Raw genomic sequence first — 16,863 nt, 5'->3', positions numbered from 1 at the left:
CCATCCAACACAGCAGTTCTCAAACTTTTGTCTCGTGGGTTAGATCTACTGATTGATATTCACTGTGTTAGAAACTAAAACTTAAGACCTTTAAATATTTCATTTTAAAATAAAAGTACTAGGTTTTTTACATGCTAACACAAGCGACATTTTTGTGTAAAATAACTGTTTATAACTGTTTTCTGAACCAAACAATTTAGGGAAATGAGCGGCATTATTTTACACTTTTTCACATCTCTTTAATGTCTAGCTTAACAGAATGCAGCTGTATTTTCATATCAACTTTTGCATTCAATCTGTTGCAATATCAGATGAAATTTAGCCTCTGGAAAATTCCACTGTACACACATGAGAGAATAACTGTGAAAAAGGCAGATGATGCCTGAATATTATTATAAAAATAGTTTTGACCCTGCAGATTCCCTGAAACGATCTTAAAGTTCTCTAGGATGACAGGACCATACCTTGTGAAAAGCTGCGACATTCTGGTATTTTATAGATAAAGCATAATACTTAGAAGCTCCCGTGTTTTACAGATAAGCAATTTTTACGACCTATGCACATAATTAAATCTTTAAATTACCTGGACTGTGGATTTGATTGCAGTAGGGTTCTGCATATAGACCGATTACTGGGGTGGACATTCTGGTGGACTCTGTTTTGTTCTTTGTTTTTTAATCATGGGGGACGGTTGCTCATAGAATATACTCATCAAGTTAAACGTGCATAAGAGTGACCTTCTGAGTAGTAGTCGTTCATTCTATGATGAGTCCAAGCCATTTTATTCCCAATGGGTATATATGAAAAGAAAATCATCCTTGGTGCTCTCAACATAAAACAGTCTCTAAAATCTTATCAGTTCCTACGCATGCGTTGAGCAGACTTACGTGGCATCAGAATGACATGGTGAACGACGAGGCGGGAAACCTGTCAGTAAGGCTCTCTGTCCATTGTTGGATGTGCCACCATTGCATGGTAACTTCATGAAAAGTGTGAAAATTCGGTCAAAAGCTTTACCTGCATAGCACACAGCCAGCCTGTCTGGTTAAAATGTAGCTTCATGTGATGAAAGCCAGGATTTGGTCAGCTAATTTAACCAAAGATACACCTACATGTATCTCTCCTCTGCCTCTCCCCTGATCACGTACTCTCTCTAAATAAATAAATATTAAAATAAAATAAAATAAATAAAAACGAGAGTCTCAAGACTTTTAAGCCCCCAAATAAATGATTAACCGTAGTACTTTTTTATTACTCCCACATTGCACACCCACATCGGCAATCTTGATACAAAGCCCAGGCATTTGCTTTGAGTGCGGGTCTCCTGTTTGAAGTTCTGGGTCGTGGTCTGTCCTCCAGAAACCAAACCCACGAGACCTCTCCTTGAGTTTCCAGGTTTAATTTTTTTACATTGGCACAAGAACTTAAATGCATTCATTTACTAAGCAGTTTTAACGCAGATCTTTCTGGGCATTTGATTTTATTCCTATTTATGTCTCCTCTATATCCTACAGATGTCTCACTCATCTATAACGTACAACTTTGTATTAGCGACTAGTCTTTATCAGTTCTTTTTGAAGCACTCAACTGATTTTTCACAGAAACAGTAGCTTTTTCATAGTCACACTTTGTGCATTACTCTGCAGATTTTTTCTTAATTCCATATTTTTAATAGCTGATGTTATTGGCACAAAACTGACTAGCTGACTCTTCACAAGCAGGGAGTCTTACATATTAGTCATTACATTTTTTTTTATTTTTAGGGTTTTTTTATACAGACTTTTATTTTTTTTTAAGTATTTTATTTATTCCTGAGAGAAAGAGAGAGAGAGAGAGAGAGAGAGAGAGAGAGGCAGAGACCCAGGCAGAGGAAAAAGCAGGCTCCACGCGGGGAGCCTGACGCAGGACTCGATCCCGGGTCTCCAGGATCAGGCCCTGGGCTAAAGGCGGCGCTAAACCGCTGAGCCACCAGGGCTGCCTCAGACTTTTATTTTTTTAGAGCAGTTTTAGGTTCACAATAAAATTGAGAGGAAGGTACAGACATTTTTCCATATGCCCCCTGCCCCCACACATGCCACAGTCTCCCCATCATCAATGTCACTTGGTACGTGAGCCAACATTGAACATGACAGTCATCCAGCAAGTGCTGTTTATGTTAAGGTTCACTCTTGGTGCTGTGTGTTGTGTGTGCGCCAACAAATGTTTGATGGCCTTTGTCCATCGTTGAGGTGTCCTGCAGAGTATTTTCACTGCCCTAAAGATCCTGTTTCCTGCCTATTCTCCCTCATGGCAAAAACCTCATGGTGGTTTTTACCATCTCCGTAGTTTGACCTTTTCCAGGGTCGGAATCATACAGCACGTAGCCTTTTCACACTGGTTTCTTTCACTTAATAATATGCTTGTAAGTTTTCTCTATGTCTTTTCATAGCTCGATAGCTCATTTCTTCTTAGCACCGAATAATATTCCATTGTCTGGGTGAATCACAGTCTGTTCGTTCATTCACCCGTGGAAGGACATCTTGGCTGCTTCTAAGTTTTGGCAATTATGTATAAAGTCGCTATAATCACTCCTGGGCAACTTTTTATGGAGACATAAGTCTTCAGCTCCTTTGGGTAAATACCAGAGTGCAGTTGCTGGATCGTGTTCATTATGTTTTAAAGAATGAATCGGAGAGTGTTCGTTAGTCTAGAGACCTGGTTAAATGACGGGTTAAAAGAGTTCAACTATGTTCATTGTGTATATGAAAATGGACTCCATTAGAGCTGTCTGGAGAGATCAGGTGATCACCTCAAGCGTTTGGCCAGGCGAGGTTTGAGGTAATCCTCTGCTCCTTGCCTTATTTTCTGGCGTGTGATTACAGGAATCAAAAGTTATAGGACAAACTCGTATATGTTGATGATCACTCTGTAAAAGACTTTAGGAACGAAAGAATACTTTGAGATCATTAATTGAGATATCTTTGAGGAACATTAACCATGTCTCTGGGAAGCTAGAGCGTCCTCTTGGTAACAAAAGTAAGTTTAACATTTTAATTTTTTTTAAGGTTTTTATTTAGTTGAGAGAGAGAGAGCATGTAGGAGCTGGGGATGGGGCAGAGGAAGAGAATCTCAGGCGGACTCTCCGCTGAGCATGGACTGCAACTCAAGGCTCCGTCACAGGACCCTGAGACCATGACCTGAGCTGAAACCAAGAGTCAGATGCTTACCTGACTGCACCATCCAGGCGCCCTAAGTGTAACATTTTAAAGGGCACATTTTTAATTTAAACCCATAGGTAAAATTTAAAGGTGAGCTCATATGTTCCATAATTGAAATGCAGAAAAAATCACCGCCAGACTATAATGAATTCAGATTTACTCTACCTGAGATACCATCTTGCCATCTAAAGTCACATTTAAGCATTATAATTTTGCACAAATATACGTAATACACGTGCACTCGTACAGAGAATTCCACGGCCAGACCTAGGGAGGTAAACATGCCAGTACTCTGGCAACTTTTTGAAGTTTTAAATACATTTAAATCTTCCTTTCAATTCCAAATGTAATGGGAAGACAAACTGAATGCACACACTTCAAAATCAAGATGGATGTGTATGGAGATTCAGTGCGAGTGACCCGTTGGGAGGAACTGGGTGGTTTTTATTAGTATTTTTAAAGAGCACTCTCATTCTGTTGGCACGCAGCTTGTAGGTTCATACCTGCGGGCTGCATTATTGAAAGGTGAAGGAGTCATTTTTCTAGGGAGGCCACTGTCCCCCTGCTGTGTCTGCTGCTGCCGTCGGCGGAATGGTGCTCTGGCGATAATGTGAATCTCATCACCACTTGTGAGTGGGTATTATATGAGTGATATAGCTGGAGATGTAGCCATCAGCTCAAGAATTTGTACTCATAAAAATTGATTGAGAGTCTGGTTTGGCCAGCTGCAAAGTCATTGTTCGAAGTGAACACTCGAATAGCTGCTGAGGTGAAAAGACCTTCATATAAACATTTAAAGCAGAGTCCAGAATGGGGAAATATTGATTAACGTGGGGTGCTTATTTAGCTTCTAAGTACGATCGTAAATGAGATTAGTTTGGTCCCCATTCAGTTTCTGAAGTCAGTGTAGTTACCATATTGAATAGATTCTTACATTTTGTAAGAGGCTGCCTTTTTTTTTTTTTAATGAAGATGGTAAATGTTAGTTTAAGCCAGATTGAAAGAACAATTGATTTTGAAGAATATGTTGGAAATCTTATCAAAATTAAACTCCAGTGTTTCTTATTCATTTTTCTTGTGCTTATTCAGCATTTTAGTATTAGATTTGGAGGATATCATGGTTGTAGAGTGCTTATAGCACTAATATATTTTTGTTTGTTATATAACGTGCAACCATTTAATAGCTTTGAAATTCTCGGATTTAATCAAACTGGATTATTTCGTGATTCTATAGTTTCTAGTGCCTATTCAAATGCTTCCACATGTTACATATTCTACAATAAAGTTAGATATTTCTGAAGCAATTCCCTGCTACAGTTATTGCTGTATCTTTTCTAATATTTACTAAGCAGTAGTAGCAGCCATTTGTGTGAAGCCCTTTTAACACATTATCTTATTTAATCCTCAGAATAAGGTATGTTTGAGGGATAGGTAATAAATACGATCCCTGTTGTACAGACGCAGTCGACGTACAAAGGGATTATTACCGGTATGTGGTGGAGTCAAGCATTCAAATCCAAATTTAATCTGCAAAGTAAGGAGGCTTTTATTTTCTCTGTCGTAACGCCGTGGCTAAATCGAGGCAAAACAAACACAGTTGACCTGAAGACCAACAGATACAGGGATGTAGGAATAATCACCGTGGATCATTAATTTCAGGAGGCACCAAAGAGTCTGACGACAAATGGCCAGTAAGTGAGAGCACAGAGCGTCTCACGCGCACGAGGGCCACTTACTGGGTGACATCACTGGAAACCGAAGTAGACATCGATGTTGTTTTGGCCCCGTATCAAAGTGTTCACTGCTTGTTGTCGACGTGTCAGAATCATGACTCGAAGTTGCTGCAAACAACAGCAGGCTATCAAGACGTAATGTTAATTACCCATGAGCTGAGTTGGCACAGGATGCGAACAGTCGGCCGTGTCACTGAGTGACGCGGAGCTGCTGCAGGCTTCCGAGCGCTCCCTGTGAGACGCCATCAGGAATCCGCCTTAGACGTGAAAGCAGTGGCTGCCCCAGCCTGTCGCCCTCAGAGATGCTCAGGGCGCGTGCAGAGCCCCCGCCGCGGGCTGCTGTCCCGTATGTGAGATACCGGTGATGCGTGGGGCTGTGTGGTCAGGGTGGAGCTTAGGCAGCGGCTGTGTCGGCCCAGAGCAACGTGGAGCGCAGAGACACTGTCAGACCAAGAAAGTCATGGACAGTGGCTCTCTAGCTGTATGTTTTATTTATTTATTTATTTATTTTATTAGAGAGAGAGAGAAGCAGGCTCCATGCTGGGAGCCTGATGTGGGACTCGATCCCGGGTCTCCAGGATCACACCCGGGGCTGAGGGCGGCGCTAAACCGCTGAGCCACTAGGGCTGCCCGCTTTATGTTTTAAATTTATTTAAAGTTTACAAACCCAGGGCACGTTCAATGTAGGATAAAATCAAATCATACAGAATTACTTATGGAGAAAATGAAGAGCCGTCATCAACAACAGCCCTGCCTTACGCACAAGCATTGCCATCTTATTCCGTTCTCCTTCCCAAACGACCGTTGCCAGGGAACCATCGCCGGTAGGATGGCCTTCTCCACTTCTCTCAGCGTGTTTGTGCTCACGCATGTGCGCACACACCCTTCGCTTCTTAACGGGATCATCCCGTGTGTATGCTGTAGACGGTTTTGAGCCCCGTTAAAAATATTACAGATGAGGTGCCACGTCAGCACATAAAAATCCACTTTATTCTTTTGACTGAATCCTATACTATGGATTAACTGATGTAATAAATGCCCCTCGTTGTTGGACATTTAAGTTGTTCCTTTTCTTTAGTCAATAAGCGATGCTGGGGCGCCTGGGTGGCTCAGTCGGTGAAGCATCTGGCTCCTGATGGCGACCTCAGGCTTGGGACACGGAGCCCCGCGTCGGGCTCCGCGGTGAGTACACAGCCCGCTCACGATTCCTCCTCCCCCGCTGCCTCTCTCTCTCCCTCTCTTTGAAAAGACCAGCAGTGGTACAATCAATATACACAGTTATCAAGCTTTGTGTGCGTGTGGCAGTGTTCTTACAGAAACAACGGATAACTGGGCCAAAGGGCGTGGGTATCTATACCGTGGAGGATTACGAAGCTTTAGGTGACTCAGGAGTGCTTAGCTACCAGAACTTTGGCCTGCTTTTTCATTTGTCATTTTTTTATAATTAATAAACAGTCCTCATGTGTCAAGTAGCATACATTATTTTATCTTTCAAGATGCACAGTTGCCATATGAAAGAAAATCGAAAGTCCTATTGGTTGTAGGGCTTATTTGAAGCAAAATGTTAGTGAACAAGAATTTTTTTAGTTTTTTACTTTTTTAAAGATGACTCTTGCTTTGTGATCATTGAGCTTTCCATAATGGAGAAAAAATGGTCATATTATTTTATACAGTTTACCCCTGAACATGAACCACCAATGCATTTACTTTTCAAAATAGTTCTAAAATGTGAGCTATCACATGACGGTTTACCTGTGTCTTAGGAGCTAAAATCACAAAACACAAGATGAAGTGAACATGGGGTGGATTTAGTAAGGAGACTCTCGTAAGGATCAGGCGGTGATCCCGATGCAAAAATGCCTCTTTTGTATTTACCCGGTATTCCCTTAAAATTCCTGTTGTTGTCGTCCTGTTTAAATTCCAGGGAAATGTCTGATTCCTCTTACTGTATAGCTCATTCCTACAAAAAAGTGCAAAGGACCTATGAATGAGAATTGCCCAGTATTGTGAAGTCAGAATTAAATATTGTGGGCTCAGGGTTTTTTTTTAGAAAATTGTTTTTCAAGTCTCAGTTTTTGCAAGCTGTCTGTGCGCTGACGCGTATGTATGTATTTATATGCACACACATCTCTGTCCGTGCTACATACAGAGTGCGCCTGCCACTTAGCAAAGACTCAGGAGGTATTTAAGTGAGTGAATATTATCTGCCCTTTACTTTGGGTTCCTGCTCAAACCTCTATATGGAACATAATATTGTCTTCTGTTTGTGCACACACGACAACACCTACGTGTCCTCTTTGACCTGTAGCCCAAACAGTGTCCCGCTTACATCCGTCCTCTGCAGTTCATGTGCCGCTGTCCTGGCTGGAACTACCCTCAGCTTCACACCGACTCCTACGGTGTCATCCTGCCATTCTCCCTGGAACCTACTGTTTGCATTGCCAAAATCATGTATTTGAGGCATAACCCAGGTCTCGCCATTTGCTGCTGAAGTCGTCCAGTGACTTCCCATTAGGCTTACAATTACCCCGCCGGCGACCTGGAGCAGGCCCTGCAGACCCGGGCCCGCGGCTTCCTGTTTGGTGTGTCCTCTCACACCGAGCAGCGCTCCGGCTTGCAGTGTTCTCCCTGGATTAATTACGGTGCCAAGAATTGGAGTTCAGTCTCTCAGTCACTGCCCTCCCTCTCCAAATGTACCCCAAATATATAATGCGGGTTTATTTTTTACGATATGATTTCTATGCAAATAGGCCTTTGCGATGAGTCCTGTGCTATTTGCACGTCTAATGGTTGTTGGGCTACTCGTCAGCCCGTCTATAGAAATTCTGAACATTCTCTTGCTTTCGCTTCCCCATGGCTGGCTCATTCTGCCGACCCATTTAAGTATCCAGTCAAATGTCATCTTAAATGGGCCTTTTCTGCCCACCCAATCTAAAGTATCTCTGTCCCAGCACCTTGTTTTATATTTTTCAGAGTATTTATTTCTAATCAAAATGATCTTTTTTATTTAGGTATTTTCCTATTAATTCTTTACCCTTCTAGAATATATGTCCCATGAAAATAAGGACCTTGTCTTTCTTATAATCTACTGTGAGTAGAAACTATTTGTTAAATATATGTGTGTTATCACTCTGAGCATTGTTTTTAAAAGACTGCCTTTCCCCTCTTTAGTTTCTACACCAATGGCTAAATTGTTTTTATGCCATTTGGTCAAGACAATGAATATATATTCCCCTCAAATCCATCATGATCTTGAAGATATAGTCCTTTTCCTTGATTAAATTAAGCTGTGGGATTTTTTTTAAAAATAACTCTAGCGGCACCTTTGGCCTCTACCAAGAGCGTTTCCAGCTAAGGATTTTTTAAGCCTTAATCTTTACTGAAATTAGATGGTGGCAGTTGCTAAGCTGCCAGCTGTTAACATGATCTCTGCAGTAGGAATACAACATGCAAACCTGAACGCTGTGGTCTCTGAAAACTCATAGTTAGCACTTACACGTGTGGACACAGACAGGTGTTGAACAGGTTGGCAATTGAAAATGAAGTGGGCGGGTTCCCAGACCAGATGCAGGTACCTCATGGGACCTCAGCAACTTAAGGGAAGGTGCCCCGTCAAAGGTAGTGATGCCAAAACCCGATTTAATGCTGTCCTCAGATTAAAGTCTGTTTTATCCCCCATTTCTCAATAAATCCATTCTTGATGGAGTTAAGAGTGGATTGGGTAAAGTATACTGAATGTTTATCATTGCTCTATCTTTCCACTGAAAGGATTTTCAATTGCAATGTAGTATATTATATAAGCTTTGTTCCATAATAGACATGGAAGCTTATAAGTGAAAACAAATACTAGGTCAGACCACCTGTTTCTGTCTAATTCCCTGTCATGTGGTGATGGGACAGTGTGGAGGCTGCAAAACCTTACCTTGGGGGCCCAGGGAGCTGGTCCCGTAGCTTCTCTGCCAGCAACATGGTTTAACCATTCGCGCCAACTGATACCCTGTTGCGGAGTGCAGCTCCTCCCGTTACCCTTAACTCGTTGGACACTGGCTAGCAAACCGGCAGCTACAAGGTGTTTGCACCATTCAGGAGCGTTCACTAGAATGTACGCTGCAGGTTCATTGTGGAGTTTGGCTCAGGAGTGTGATTGAACGTGACCTCGCAAAAGACGTGGGTAAAGTGAAAGCTCTTGGGAAGACTCAAGAAATCCAAAGAAGTGTAAAATACAGTACTTTTATGGAACTAGAACTAGGATCCAGTGAGTTAAAGGGTGGTATTCATGGTTAGTTGCTTCTGGAGCCAATGTATTAAAAAGCCAAGCTGTACTTTTTTCAGTTGTCTCCTGGGTCAGGTTTCCTAATTCTCAGTGATAGCTTTGTTAGTGGCAGGTGTTTTGTTACTCTTCCATCTGTACTCTTCATTAAAACCCTCAGCCCAGGTACGACTCATTCTGGGTCTGTGGAGGGACTTTTGAGGTTTTAAAAGATTAAATAAAACATTAAAAGAAGTACAAAATAAAGCAAATGTTTAATACATTGTCATTTAAGTCACCATGGCTGGGCAGCCCAGGTGGCTCAGCGGTTTAGCGATGCCTTTGGCCCAGGGCGTGACCGCGGGGTCCTGGGATCGAGTCCCATGGCAGGCTCCCCGCACGAGCCTGCATCTCCCTATGCCTCTCTCTGTCTCTCTTTGTCTCTCTCTCTCTCTCTCTCTCTCTCTCTCATGAATAAATATATAAAAAAATAATTAAATAGAATAAAATAAATCACCATAGCTTTAGAAAGTAGGTGATTCCTTTGAAGTTAAAGGGTTTTTTGTTTTGTTTTGATTTCTAAAATTTCTAAAAATCTTGAATTTGGTACTTAAAATTTTATGTATCATGTTAAAGCATTATTTAAAGCTAGCTAGAAATATAGTACTTAAAGCATAAAACAGTAGCCAGACTTGTATTCCAAGTTACATAAAGAAGCAACACTGATGTTAAGCATTTTACATTCCATATTAAAAAAAAAAAAGAAAGAAAGAAAGAAAGGAAAAAACAAGCCTTTTGACAGGTAATTTTGAAGATTAGACTTTAAATGGCAAGCAAATTTTTAGCATTTTAGGTGGGTTACACAGACTGTTACCCACAGTCTGGGTTCTTTAGTGCATGACCACATGAACATAATTAACGTAGAGATCTTTAGAGATGAATCTTTTTTTAAATTATTTTAAAAACGTATATTGAAGTATATAATCAAGATAATGTCCATTAGAATAAAAGAGATAATATCTAAAACTACATTTAGAGGCATCTCCACTTTCTCAGGTTCTTGTTCATTTACATATTCATTCAATGAATCTGTATTCTTAGTGGGAAAGAAACAACCTAAGGGAGAGAAAGAGAGAACCAAGTGAGGCTGGGACACAGAGGCCGAGACAGGAAAGCCCTCGGGTCGTCCACAGCAGAGGAGCGTAGGGCCAGGATCAGCGCAGGCCCTGAATCAGCCAGGTGCCTTCACTGTGCAGCAACAGAGCACATCTCCAGCCCCCAATGAAAGGGTTCTCGGAAGTCACAAAGGAAGAGAGGAGGATGGTTCCCTGACAGCTGGGTTTGGTTTGTTGGGAGACCAGCACGCTCGGCAGGCCGGCCGGAGCCAGGTACTCTACATCAGCCCCGTAGGGCATGTTATTGTTGTCTCTGATGGAAAATCAGACTGAGGCGTGTAAGAGTGCAAGTGATGTCCCGAGGTCATGTCAGAGCTGAGTTGGAAAGAGTAATTGAGGGGGAATCAAAGTGGGACTTCCGCTTTGCAATGGGGGACTCCCGTTAAACCTGCTTATCCCCCTTCCCTTCCATTTTAAGCACCTTAATATGATTATCTGCAGAGAGCCATTTTCTGGCCCAATTATAAAAAATATGCCCCCTTCAATACCATTCTCTTTTACTCTGTTTTCTTTTTCTTCAAAAACAATTCACACTGAAAGTTGCTTTAGATACGTCCTTATTTGTGGAGGCTTCTCCCTTCTGTGTGAGATTGATATTATTTTTCTAATTTTTTTTTTCTGACTCTGATGCTGGGGACATTGTTGTAATGCTCAGGACCTAGAAATATTCATTGTAGGTCCTCAATATTTGTTGAATGAATGAATGAATGAATGAGGGAAAATACCCATAAACAAGGGAAGATAATGAAAATCATAAATATACATGAAACTAAAGTCAGTTATTCACTATTCTGACTAGTGAACAATGAAAGACCAGCTCCCAGATCTCTCAAAGATATCAAAGGACCAACTATATCTTTATAAAAGACCAGATTATAGTCAGATTAGTCTTAAAACTGTTTTGCTAATATGTCCCTTAAAATAAGTTTGTACAACTAACAGGTCATTGTAAACTTTGTTGGTGGTGGGTTTTTGTTTTTGTTTTTTTGAGAGAGAGCGAGCGAGCAAGGGGCGGGAGGTAGGGGCAGGCAGGCAGAAGGAGGAGACAGAGAATCTTAAGCAGGCTCCATGCCCAGCACAGAGCTCAACGCAGGGCTCGATCTCAGGACTCTGAGATCATGACCTGAGCCAAAATCAAGAGCCAGATGCTTAACCAAGCCACCCAGGTGCCCCAGGTCATTGTAAACTTTCCATTGTAAATTTAAGTAGTTGCCCATGGATGCAGGTCCTAAAATAAAACCATTAATCAATCAATTGTAAGCACAGATCTAAATGCCACTAAATAGGATCTAAATGCAGCTACCTGTAACCATTGAAAATTGTATTTTATTAGCTTTTTGTCCTTGAGTTCTTATTTCCCTGGCTCTTCTCCAAATGGGATTCTATTCTTAGGAAATAAGATCATGATTCAGAATCCTCTTTGAGTACTCTATCATGTTTCTCTGCAACTAAAAAGAAGTACATAAAGTTGGAATTAAAAAAAAAAAAATCCTATGAAGTCCTAACTGCCAATACCTACGGATATGACCTTAGTTGGGAATTCTGTTCTACCTAGAATGAGGTCATACTAGGAAAGCATGGGCACCTGATTCAGTAGGACTGTATCCTTCTAAAGAAGAAGGTGTTTGGGAGCAGTCGTGCACACAGGGAGAACACCACGTGAAGATAAAGACCAAGACCGAGACGATGCTTCCACCAGCCAAGACATGCCCAAAAATGGTAGCACCACTGGGTGTGATGGGAGACACCAGGGATGGATCCTCCTCACAGCCCCCAGAAGGAACCAACCTTGATTTTAAACTCGTAGCTTCCAGAACGGGGGGGGGGGGGGGGGGGGGCGGCAAGGGGGCGGCAAATTTCTGTGTACGCCACATAGATCAAGAAACAAGCTTAGGCAGAGGACAGAGGTACCTTTTTATGTAACATAAAAAGTCACATAGGAAAGACAGCCCCTTTACCTAAAAGTGGCTTTGTCATTATGTCTTTTTATGCTCAACACCCAGATTTATTTCCCCTTCTCCCTCCATTTGAGCAAACCAGGTTAGTTAAACGACCTTGCTTGAATAAAAATGACGGCGAAAAGGAAAAAACAGACTCATAGAAACAAAAGGCTTCACATTAAAAGTTCTTTTATATTGATGTACATTTGCAGTTATGAGTAGCAGACAACTGATAAAAGCATATAAATAAGTGACAAAATTTTAAAAACAATTATTAAACGTAAAAAGTAAGTTTTATTGGCAAATGCCTCTCTTCATGAACTGGCTGTAGCTTCCCTTCCCAGTTTTTCTGTAAATGAGTATTTTTCTAAAATGAGAAAGAGTTTCAGACTGATTCCTTGTTTATAGCATTACGGAGAGAGGTGAGCATGGATAAGCCTGGCTCCCCTCGGAGCTGGGTGGAAACCGTCTTGTCACAGCACTGCTCACTTTCTCAACCGAGGTTTGGTCGTGTGTGTGGTTTTTCTAGGCTCCTAAGTTAGATGCCCCCAAACGTAGTGAAATAGCATAAAAAAAATGTTTTTGAAATTCTATCATCTTCTAACTAGTTCCTTCTAGAATTTTGCCAAAAGCAAAAAATGTAAAAACCATCTAATAGTCAAATGCTTGGTTTTGCCTCCAGCCGTACAGAACCCCTCCCAGTGCACGGGGAAAACTCCTGTCCAAGCCTCACTCCATCAGTAACTGCTAGAAAATACAAGGTTAGGAGAGCTGTTCATTTCTACTTCCTCTCCAGCTCGAGACTGAAGAGGTACATCCTGTCAGTGCTCTAGTGGGAGATGAAGGGGGATCAACGAGGATTTTCTGTCGTTCAGCAGAGTCAGACCTTGAAAGATCAGTGTTGGTTCGAGGATAGACAAGAGGAGAGGTGGTGGGGCTGGGGGAGGAGGAGTAATGGAGACCCGCGAAGGGATTAGCTCATTAATGCCCATCTCGCTTCTTTTATAACAAAGGTGGACTCTACTGAATACGGTTGGTGAAAATGATGAAAATGAGAGTTGGCTGAGAGAGCTGACAAATAAGGCAGTAAAACCAAACCCGAACTGAGGTCCACATTTTAGGCAGTGACGTACAGGAGCAGCACTACACGGGATAAAGTCAGTAGCAGAAGACAAGAGAAGCTCTGAAAGTCTGAAAACCCTACCCACAGTGAAATATGAAGGAAAGAAAGAAAATGCCCAATAAGACAGAAAATCTGCTTATCTAAGTGGAGAGAGAAGAGAACACAGATAGAAGTAGTAATAAAAGCAGGAATGAAAGTAAAAAATAAAAGGGAACATTTTCTGATATTTAGAAAAAATTAGTCGGCAGATAAGCCGACTTCCACATTTCAGGAAATTCAGTGGGAAGAATCTTCAAACATTTCTTCTAAAATATTTTTTTCGATTAAAAATAAGTGTGTTGGGGCACCGGCTCAGGGGGTTCCGTGTCCTCCTCGGGCTCAGGTCTTGATCCTGGGGTCCTGGGATGGAGCCGCCCCCGACCCCCTGCTCGGAGGGGAGCCTGCTTCTCCCTCTCCTCTGACCCTCCCTCCACTTGTGCTCACTCTCTTGCTTTTGCTCGTTCTCGCTCTCAAAGTCTTATAAAATGTGTTACCTCCTACATCTTAGCACTCTACTACAGAAGTCAGTAGGGCTAGATCTACAGAGAATTGATGGGAAATTGTGTGACTTGAGAATTTAGTATGCATCTAAGATCTGTAGGTCACCTTCCTGAAAATATTTAAAGGGGAGCTCTTCCGGTATTTGAGATGAATGAATATAGTTTCTCAGAAATATGAAACTCAAAATATAAAAGAATTAAAGAGTAATGATAAAATTGAGCTAAATCTGTTGCTGTTCTAAAATATCTTGAGTCAAACGTACACATGAAAAATTATTCCCAAACAAGTTATAGACATATGAAGTAATTTTTTCTTTAAGATTTATTTTAGAGGGCGGGAGGGGAGGGGGCAGAGGGAAGGAGAATCCCAAGCAGACACCCCGCTGAGCACAGAGCTCGACACTGGGCCCCATCTCAGGACCCTGAGGTCATGACCTGAGCCAAGATCAACAGTCAGATACTCAACTGACTGAACCACCCAGGTGCCCCATGAAGTAATTACAACAAAACGTGAAACCTAATTTCCATGTTTTGTCAAAGTTAATGGAGTGTTAAAAACAGGCTATACTTCTCAAGTTATATAAGAAACAGTAAAAAAATGATTTTTTTCCATTGGAGAAAATATGGGGTTAGCGCTCTCCTTGAAAAGTCTTAAGTACGTAGTATAGAATAAACATGGGATGTTGAGAAAACTTGAGTAAACCTAAAACAAAAGACAGCAATACATATTTTCTCACTACATATGTATTAAATGGATGTATTAGGAGTCGGATTCTCAGAATGGGATTAAACAAATCCATATGTCTGGTGATTTTAAGAGATATGCCACAAACAGCAAGAGTATGGAGGGAAAGTAGCATGACAATACTCAGACCAAGGAAAATTGAAGAGGGGTAGTAAACACATCAAAGGATTATAATTTAATATTAATTGAAGATATAATCAACAGTTACTAAAACATTTAGTTTGACTTTATACTAAACTTTAGTATAACTTTATGAACTTTTAGTATACCAAACTTTAGTATACGACTTTAGACTAAAACATTGAGTATGAATTTACTATAAGCATACAGTAATAAAACTATTACTGTAAAAATTACTATAAATGATCTATTGGATATGTGTCTGAGAGAAATAAAGGGATAATGCCTCAAATTACTTGCTGTTCAATTCACTTTTCTTTCTCTCCCAAAGTAGTCTTAATAGTCTTTGATTATAGATTCTTGCAGATAACTATATATCTTATAGCTATCTTATTTAATAACTTTGCCAGAAAGTGAGAGGTAATTGGCTTATTTGGGAAAGCAGTGTAAGTTTCAGAATGTGAATCATAAAATAACGTGGCATAGTAAAAGGAATACCTAACTAGGTTTGAGGAGACTTCTGTTCCTAGACGTACGTGATCATTTCCTCCTGGGTGACCTTGGGAAAGTCCGTTTCCTCCTCTGTGAGTTCTGGAGTTGAGATCATGACCTCAAGGGCCCCGAACCCTGATCCCTCAGTATCAGTATGTTCTAGAGAATAATCTTGTTTTCTTTCCATTGAAGCTTAGCTGTAAGTAACTCTCTGTGATTTCATGAGACTTGAGTCCTTTATATATCATAGTTTCCAGTTTCCCAACGTATTCTCTTAAGATCCTCACCACACGTAACAATATTGTATTCATTAATTTTTACCGATTAAGTTAAGACAGTACCTTCAGAAAGTAAACCTGTAACGTGGAACCCAATACTGTCTATACTACTACGTAATGTGTGTCTTAAGTATATGTAAGAATGAAATTAGACAGTTCATTAAGTTCCATTATAATTCCAAAACTGCTTATCATTTTTTCCTGATCAGTTTTCAATTTATAATACTTTCTAATGTCTTGGCTTTACCTTTTTCTCAAAGTAAAAACACAAAATATAGCAAGATCTCATTTACGTGAATCACGTGTTTTTGCGAAAGTGGGAATTTCTTTTTAATACAATGACTCCCTAATTACTTGCTTCCCAGTTATTTTTTGATTCGTTATTTCATTTTGTTTTTTTCTTAAAGTATCTCAGCATTGTAACGGGTTTCTTATGACTGTAATCACATCACAGCTACCAGTATACCTGAAAGAGTAAGACCTGGGTCCTCCATGGGTCCATCACATTCTGGATGCTTAAAATGGTCAGTTGGATAAAGGAATGAATTTAGTCTCATGTTTATTGTTTCCTGAACATTTTAGTTGGAGTGTTTGACATTTTAAAAAATCAAATACTATTTGTAAGTGGAGGAAGATTCATTAAAGGGTACAAGTTGGCAAACCTGGGAGTGCTAGACTGTTGGTATTATTTTTAAACTAGGAAAGTGTGTGATCTGTACTATCAGGTAGATTTCCAAATGTGACTGAATATTTTATTGAATTGAGATAAATTTAATTTCATGGAGAAAATAAAAGGCGGGGACTATATGCCAGATACTGTGAGAGCCAGTGAGTCAAAAGCAAAGAGACAGCATACTAGTAAATGTAGTTAGAAATGTGTAAAGGGGACAATGTGTAAGGGTCCTGGAAAGAGGAGTAGGGTTTACCAGATTAGGAAATATGAATCATGCGATTTTAAAGGTGAAGGTGATATATTCCTGCTTGGGAGTTCAGGTGGAGAAATGAATAAAAGTAGGTGAGTTTTGTCGCAAAGCCTGTCTGGAGTACCAAACGCCGTGGTAGCTATAAATTCCAACTAATATTTGCGGGAGATTTTTGCAAGCCATGCAGGGAAGGCAGACCTTTCTGTGCTAGTCATCTCTCTCCCAGCAGATTCCAGATTATTCGTGTGGTGACGAGTAAGGAGACTTTCATTCAGCCAAGATTTTTAAGATTCTTCCAAATGAAAGAATGGAACAGGAAACTTAGGAATTATTGGCTCAATATATTTTC

The 16,863-nt window shown here is 40.7% G+C and overlaps 1 protein-coding gene across 25 annotated transcripts in view; it reads left to right on the top strand.

Moving 5' to 3' along the window:
- CADPS2 (calcium dependent secretion activator 2) overlaps positions 1-16,863 on the top strand; it is a 452,803-nt gene that overhangs the window by 294,297 nt on the left and 141,643 nt on the right. The window lies entirely within an intron of this gene.

The sequence above is a fragment of the Canis lupus genome, chromosome 14 (assembly GCF_011100685.1).
Source record: "Canis lupus familiaris isolate Mischka breed German Shepherd chromosome 14, alternate assembly UU_Cfam_GSD_1.0, whole genome shotgun sequence".
NCBI lineage: Eukaryota > Metazoa > Chordata > Mammalia > Carnivora > Canidae > Canis > Canis lupus.
The sequence above is the reverse complement of the archived record's forward strand: the minus strand, read 5'-3'. Positions and strand labels throughout refer to the sequence as shown.